This window comes from Arachis hypogaea, chromosome 16 (assembly GCF_003086295.3).
Source record: "Arachis hypogaea cultivar Tifrunner chromosome 16, arahy.Tifrunner.gnm2.J5K5, whole genome shotgun sequence".
Classification (NCBI taxonomy): Eukaryota; Viridiplantae; Streptophyta; class Magnoliopsida; order Fabales; family Fabaceae; genus Arachis; species Arachis hypogaea.
The window spans coordinates 60,320,064-60,328,780 of NC_092051.1; the positions used below are offsets into that span (position 1 = coordinate 60,320,064).

The following is an 8,717-nucleotide window of genomic DNA, read 5'->3' on the forward strand; positions in this document are numbered from 1 at the left end:
CCACCAAGGATCACCTAGCAGCCCAAGTCACCTAATTTGAAAGCACTTAATGCTTTGGGTAAGAACATGAACGTGGTTTAATGAGTTCAGAGGAATTGGAATCAAAAGAAAATGAAAAGATTGATGTTACTCCATTCTTATGAACACATTAAATACACAATGACGGGACCAATTTATTAAGATGGCAAAGAATTAAGTTTGGTGTCCCAAGGGACACCCTTCAGTTGCAATCCAAATCATTCTTGATGAGAAGGAATGTGAAGGGGTTCTTTTGTCATTACTAATGGGTTCAGTTTTAATTTCAGGAGAGAAGATGGGGCCCACATGGTAAACAACTCACAAAGCAAGGAAGTCAAAGTGTACTTGCACTTTAGAACTCAACACATGCAGAAGACACTGTGAGAAAAGAGTTGGCGCCTCTTCCTACGCTAGGCGCCACTCCCCAAGTGGGAAAACATTTAATTCTTTTTATTTCCCATCCTTCGAACCACACCATTCACCCATTATAAAAGCCTCACCTCCCTATCTCTTATCCCACTTCAACAACCCCCAATCACACACGAAGCGCATACACACCTCACCTTCCTTTCTCTTGTCATCTTTTACCATCTCTTTCCCTACTTTCTTCTTTCTCTTGATTGGGACAATTAAGTCATAAGTTTGGTGTTGGAGCAAAACCTTGTTTTGCTTGCTCTTTCTTGCAACCCACATTTTTTCACTCTCTCAACCTAATGGCACCACCAAAAAGCTCAGCCTCAAAGAAAAGAAAAACCAAGGAACCAACCTCTGGATCCTCAAGCTCCTTCAATGACTATAAGTTCCTCTCTACATTCAACCAAAATTAATTTTATGGTTGGGTGAGGGAGAGGGAAATCATTCTAGAAGTTGGGTTTCAACTAGGGAGGAATGAGCATATTGAAATCAACATTGAGATTAATAATAGGGGTTGGTCACTTCTATGCAACCCACCAAGGAAAGTGGTAGAGAGCTTGGTGAGGGAATTCTATGCTAACGCAGTGCCTCAACCAGGGTAACACTATGGCTACATTAGCTATATAAGGGGGAAGTCCATTGACTACAACCCCTCTAGCATAGAAAGAATGCTAATGGTGAAGAGGACAAGCTCCACTCGGAGCTATGAAGAAAGAATGAAGCAGCAAGACCCTGGGTTTGATGAGATCCTGAATAAAATTTGTGTGATGCATGTGCATTGGATAAATGATAAGGATGGGATACCCAACCAATTGAGGAGAAGAGATTTGAGCCCCCCAGCTAGAGGGTGGATAGAATTTGTGAGGAGGTCCCTAATCCCCACATCCAACACTTCGGAGGTGACCAAGGAGAGAGCTGTTCTCATCTATAGCATCATGAAAGGAGAGAACATCAACGTAGGGGCTATGTGATGAGGCTGGAGTTGAAAAGATCATTGATGAAGTGCTTGTAAACCAAGACAAGTTCATAACTGCCAAAAATATGGCCAAGGTGGTGGCTGTTCACCCACTCAACAGAGCCAGAGAACGAAGAGCTCATGCTCATGAACCACAACAACAACAAGAAGAGGAAGAGGCAGAAGAGCAACCTCAATTCCTAGCACTTCAACAACCACCACAATACCAATATCAGCGATTTCCAGAGGGATTCAACTGGGAACAATTGCAAGGAGATGTACACCAAATGAAGGGAGACCTACATCACTTGAGGGAAGATGTCAATCAACTCGAGGAGACTCAACAACAACAATGGAGCCAAGTCAACCAAAACATTCAACAACTCCAAGGGAATTGGGAGCATTTGAGGAAGGAATAGCAAGAACGATTTGACTGGGGAGAGGTGCGAAGTGCATTGGACAAAATAGTTGAGCAAGTCAAATGGCAACAGAGGAGCTTGGCCAAATTCAGACATCTCTATGATGCCAGAACCATATCTAGGAGGCAGTATGACATCAATACACAAGTGAAGCTGAATCACTTGTGTAACCCCGTGGCCGCTCTAAACCCAGGATACCCAACCTTCATGCAAGGAATGGAAGAGCTAAGTACAAGACAAGAGAAAATCCTAGCCAAACATAAGGAAGATGAAAGGAATTATATGAGGAGGGCAGGATTTTGGAAGCCCAAGGATGCCAAAGTACAAGAAGGTTCCTCCAAGCCAGATGAAGGTGGCTTGGTATGCGAAATTGTTACTCTGAGGTTGTAAAATTTGTTGTTCGTTCTCTCCCTGGCATGGCGCCAATAACTGATGCACAATACCATGGTCCAAACATAACTTCACAACTTCGCACAACTAACCAGCAAGTGCACTGGGTCGTCCAAGTAACAAAACCTTACATGAGTAAGGGTCGATCCCACGGAGATTGTTGGTATGAAGCAAGCTATGGTCATCTTGTAAATCTCAGTCAGGAGGATATCAAATAATTATGGAGTTTTCGAAAATAAATAATAAATAAATAGAAAATAAAGATAGAAATACTTATTTAATTCATTGGTGAGAATTTCATATAAGCGTATAGAGATGCTTTCGTTCTTCTGAACTTCTGCTTTCCTGCTGTCTTCATCCAATCAATCCTACTCCTTTCCATGGCAAACATTATGTAAGGGCATCACCGTTTTCAATGGCTACATCCCATCCTCTTGTGAAAAAGGTCCAAATGCTCTGTCACAGCACGGCTAATCATCTGAGGTTCTCGATCATACTGGAATAGGATTCACCCTCCTTTTGAGTCTGTCACTACGCCCAGCACTCGCAAGTTTGAAGTTCGTCACAGTCATTCAATCCCTGAATCCTACTCGGAATACCACAGACAAGGTTTAGACTATCTGGACTCTCATGAATGCCGCCATCAATCTACCTTATACCACGAAGATTCTGATTAAGAGATCCAAGAGATATTCATTCAATCTAAGGTGGAACGGAAGTGGTTGTCAGGCACGCGTTCATAAGGGAATGATGATGATTGTCATGTTCATCACATTCATATTGAAGTGAGAATGAATATCTTAGAAGCGGAATAAGTTGAATTGAATAAAGAAACAGTAGTACTTTGCATTAATTCATGAGGAACAGCAGAGCTCCACACCTTAATTTATGGAGTGTAGAAACTCTACCGTTGAAAAATACATAAGTGAAAGGTTCAGGCATGGCCGAATGGCCAGCCCCCAAATGTGATCAATATGATCCAAAGATGAACTAAAGTCATAAGATGATCCGAAGATTCCAAATACAATAGTAAAAGTCCTATTTATACTAAACTAGTTACTAGGGTTTACAGAAGTAAGTAATTGATGCATAAATCCACTTCCGGGGCCCACTTGGTGTGTGCTTGGGCTGAGCTTAAAGTTTACACGTGGAGAGGTCATTCTTGGAGTTGAACGCCAGTTTGTAACATTTTTCTGGCGTTCAACTCTGATTCGTGACGTGTTTCTGGCGTTTAACTCCAGACTGCAGCGTAGAACTGGCGTTCAACGCCCTTTTGCGTCATCTAAACTCGGCCAAAGTATAGACTATTATATATTGATGGAAATCCCTAGATGTCTACTTTCCAACGCAATTGGAAGCGTACCATTTTGAGTTCTGTAGCTCCAGAAAATAATCCATTTTGCGTGTAGGGAGGTCAGAATCCAACAGCATCAGCAGTCCTTCTTCAACCTCTGAATCTGATTTTTGCTCAAGTCCCTCAATTTCAGCCAGAAAATACCTGAAATCACACAAAAACACACAAACTCATAGTAAAGTCCTGAAATGTGAATTTAACATAAAAACTAACGAAAACATCCCTAAAAGTAACTAGATCCTACTAAAAACAATGCCAAAAAGCGTATAAATTATCCGCTCATCACAACACCAAACTAAAATTGTTTCTTGTCCCCAAGCAACTGAAAATCAAATAGGATAAAAAGAAGAGAATATACTATAAATTCCAAACTATCAATGAAACATAGCTACAATCAGATGAGCGGGACTTGTAGCTTTTTGCCTCTTGAATAGTTTTGGCATCTCACTTTATCCATTGAGGTTCAGAATGATTGGCATCTATAGGAACTTAGAGTTCAGATAGTGTTATTGATTATCCTAGTTCAGTATGTTAATTCTTGAACACAACTACTTTATGAGTCTTGGCCGTGGCCCTAAGCACTTTGTTTTCCAGTATTACCACCGGATACATAAATGCCACAGACACATAATTGGGTGAACCTTTTCAGATTGTGACTCAGCGTTGCTAAAGTCCCCAATTAGAGGTGTCCAGGGTTCTTAAGCACAATCTTCTTTTGCTTTGGACCTTGACTTTAACCGCTTAGTCTCAAGTTTTCACTTGACACCTTCACGCCACAAGCACATGGTTAGGGACAGCTTGGTTTAGCCGCTTAGGCCAGGATTTTATTCCTTTAGGCCCTCCTATCCACTGATGCTCAAAGCCTTGGGATCCTTTTTATTACCCTTGCCTTTTGGTTTTAAGGGTTATTGGCTTTTTGCTCTTGCCTCTTGGTTTTAAGAGCTTTTGGCTTTTTCTACTTACTTTTTCTCTTTTTTTTTTCTAATTTTTTTTTGCTATTTATTTTTCTATATTTTTTTTTCTGCAAGCTATTGTGTTCACTGCTTTTTTTTGCTTCAAGAATCATTTTTATGATTTTTCAGATTATCAAATAACATGTCTCCTTGTCATCATTCTTTCAAGAGCCAACATATTTAACATTCTTAAACAACAACTTCAAAAGACATATGCACTGTTCAAGCATTCATTCAGAAAACAAGAAGCATTGTCACCACATCAATATAATTAAACTAAGTTCAAGGATAAATTCGAAACTCATGTACTTCTTGTTCTTTGGAATTAAAACATTTTTCATTTAAGAGAGGTGATAGATTCATATTCACTACTTTAAGGCATAGACACTTAGACACTAATGATCATGCAATAAAGACACAAACATAGATAAAGGAAGGAGTGATGGTTTGAATTTGAGTGGGTAGGTGTAGGTGAGTGTATGATGGTTTTGGAGGGGGATTGGAGGTGATTGGTGAAGGGTTCATGGAAAAGGGTGATATAGGATTATGAGGAGGTAAGGTGAGTGGAGGTATGTGGGGATCCTGTGGTGTCCACAGATCCTGAGGTGTCAAGGATTTACATCCCTGCACCAATTAGGCATGTAAAATGCCTTTGCATGCAATTCTGGCGTTTAAACGCCGAATTGATGCTTGTTCTGGGTGTTCAGCGCCCAGATGCAGCATGTTTCTGGCGTTGAACGCCAGTTCTATGCTTGTTTCTGGCGTTCAGCGCCAGCTTTCCTCAGTGTGTATTCCTGGCGTCTGAACACCAGGATGGTGCTTGTTTTGGGCGTTCAACGCCAGATCCATGCTCTGTTCTGGCGTTGAACGCCAGCCAGATGCTCCTTACTGGCATTTAAACGCCAGTAAGATCCTCCTCCAAGGTGTGATTTTTCTTCTGCTGTTTTTGATTCTGTTTCTAATTTTTTGATTTATTTTGTGACTCCACATGATCATGAACTAAATAAAACATGAAAGAACAAACAAAAATAAAAATAAAATTAGATAAATAAAAATTGGGTTGCCTCTCAACAAGAGCTTCTTTAATGTCAATAGCTTGACAATGGGCTCTCATGGAGCCTCACAGATGTTCAGAGCATTGTTGAGACTCCCCAACACCAAACTTAGAGTTTGGATATGGGAGTTCAACACCAAACTTAGAGTTTGGTTATGGCCTCACAACACCAAACTTAGAGTTTGACTGTGGGGGCTCTGGTTGACTCTGTTTTGAGAGAAGCTTATTGTGCCTCTTTTCCATGTTTACAGAAGGATAACCTTAAGTTGTAAACACAAGGGAGTCCTCATTCAATTGAAGGACTAATTCACCTTTGTTAACATCTATCACAGCTCTTGCTGTGGCTAGGAAGGGTCTTCCAAGGATGATGGATTCATCCTCATCCTTCCCAGTATCTAGGATTATGAAATCGGCAAGGATGTCCTCTACTTGTCCATAAGCCTGTTTTCTGGAAATGTCTGCCATCTCTAATGAGATTCTAGCAGCTTGCACCTCAAAGATTCCCAGTTTCTCCATTACAGAGAGTGGCATGAGGTTTATTCCTGACCCAAGGTCACATAGAGCCTTCTCAAAGGTCATGGTGCCTATGGTACAAGGTATTAGGAACTTTCCAGGATCCTGTTTCTTCTGAGGCAATCTCAGTTGATCCAATGCATTTAGTTCATTGGTGAACAGAAGAGATTCATCTCCCCAAGTCTCATTACCAAATAAATTGGCATTCAACTTCATGATTGCACCAAGGAACTTGGAAACTTGTTCTTCAGTGACATCCTCATTCTCTTCAAAAGAAGAATACTCATAAGAACTCATGAAGGGCATAAGGAGGTTCAATGGAATCTCTATGGTCTCTAGATGAGCCTCAGATTCCTTTGGTTCCTCAGAGGGTAACTCCTTATTGATCACTGGACGTCCCAGGAGGTCTTTCTCACTGGGATTCACGTCCTTTTCCTCTCCTGTAGGTTCGGCCATGATAGTTATATCAATGGCCTTGAACTCTCCTTTTGAATTTTCTTCTGTATTGCTTGGGAGGGTACTAGGAGGGGTATCAGTGATCTTTTTACTCAGCTGGCCCACTTGTGCTTCCAAATTTCTAATGGAGGACCTTGTTTCATTCATGAAACTTACAGTGGCCTTAGATAGATCAGAGACTAAGTTTGCTAAATTAGAGGTATTTTGTTCAGAGTTCTCTGTCTGTTGCTGAGTGGATGATGGAAAAGGTTTACTATTGTTAAACCTGTTTCTTCCACCATTATTAAAGCCTTGTTGAGGCTTTTGTTAATCTTTCCATGAGAGATTTGGGTGATTTCTCCATGAGAGATTATAGGTGTTTGCATATGGTTCACCCATGTAATTCACCTCTGCTATTGCAGGATTCTCAGGATCATAAGCTTCTTCTTCAGAAGATGCCTCTTGATTACTGTTGGATGCAGCTTGCATTCCATTCAGACTCTGAGAAATCATATTGACTTGCTGAGTCAATATTTTATTCTGAGCCAATATGGCATTCAGAGTATCAATTTCAAGAATTCCCTTCTTCTGAGGTGTCACATTACTCACAGGATTCCTCTCAAAAGTGTACATGAACTGGTTATTAGCAACCATGTCAATGAGTTCTTGAGCTTCTGCAGGTGTTTTCTTTAGGTGAATGGATCCACCTGCAGAAGTATCCGATGATATCTTAGCTAATTTAGACAGACCATGATAGAATATATCCAGGATGGTCCATTCTGAAAGCATGTCAGAAGGACACGTTTTGGTCAGTTCCTTGTATCTCTCCCAAGCTTCATAGATGGATTCACCTTCTTTCTGTCTGGAGGTTTGAACATCCACTCTAAGCTTACTAAGCTTTTGAGGAGGAAAGAACTTGGCTAAGAAAGCCTTGACCAGCTTATCCCAAGAGTTCAGGCTATCTTTAGGTTGAGAATCCAACCATATTCTAGCTCTGTCTCTTACAACAAAAGGGAAAAGCATGAGCCTGTAGATTTCAGGATATACTCCATTAGTCTTAATAGTATCACATATTTGCAAGAATTCAGTTAAGAACTGAAAGGGATCTTCAGATGGAAGTCCGTGAAACTTGCAGTTTTGTTGCATCAGAGAAACTAATTGAGGTTTAAGCTCAAAATTGTTTACTCCAATGGTAGGGATGGAGATGCTTCTTCCATGTAAATCAGAATTAGGTGCAGTAAAGTCACCAAGCATCCTCCTTGCATTATTATTTTCGGCTGCCATCTCCTCTTCCTGTTCGAAAATTTCTGTAAGGTTATCTCTGAATTGTTGTATTTTAGCTTCTCTTAGTTTCCTCTTCAGAGTCCTTTCAGGTTCAGGGTCTGCTTCAACAAGAATGTTCTTGTCCTTACTTCTGCTCATATGAAAAAGAAGGAACAGAAAAATAATAATAATAGGGATCCTTTTTACCCAGGTATAGAGGTTCCCCTGTGTGAGTAGAAGAAGAAAAGAATGTAATGTAAAGAAGGGAAGAAGAGAAAATTCGAACACAGATGGAAGAGGGGGTTCGAATTTGGGTGAGATGAAGTATTAGTAGATGAATAAATAAATCAAAGGAGATGAGAGAGAAAGAGGATTTTCAAAAGCCGTTAGGATATAAATCAGGCATGCAACAGCTAATATTCCAATTAACTTGTCTCTATGCTGATGGTTGGAAGCCCCTATCCAAAAGGATTAGACCTGGCTTTACAGCCAGCCAGGCTTCAACATGTTTCATGAAACACTAGAATTCATTCTAAAAAATTATGAAGAAAAAATATTTTTATTTTTTTTGAAAATATTTATTTTGGGAAAAATGAAAAAGACGAAAATTTTTTTTGAAAATTTTTTGAAAATAAAATAAGAAGAAAATTACCTAATCTGGGCAACAAGATGAACCGTCAGTTGTCCAAACTCGAACAATCCCCGGCAACGGCACCAAAAACTTGGTATGCAAAATTGTTACTCTGAGGTTGTAAAATTTGTTATTCGTTCTCTCCCTGGCATGGCGCCAATAACTGATGCACAATACCATGGTCCAAACATAACTTCACAACTTCGCACAACTAACCAGCAAGTGCACTGGGTCGTCCAAGTAATAAAACCTTACGTGAGTAAGGGTCGATCCCACGGAGATTGTTGATATGAAGCAAGCTATGGTCATCTTATAAAT

The 8,717-nt window shown here is 40.3% G+C and overlaps 1 non-coding gene across 1 annotated transcript; it reads left to right on the forward strand.

The window, feature by feature from the left end:
- The first annotated feature begins 7,288 nt into the window (after positions 1-7,288).
- On the forward strand, positions 7,289-7,396 carry LOC112761106 (small nucleolar RNA R71). Its single transcript, XR_003181517.1, has one exon. It is a non-coding gene; the product is annotated as a small nucleolar RNA R71 (small nucleolar RNA).
- Positions 7,397-8,717: the final 1,321 nt, after the last annotated feature.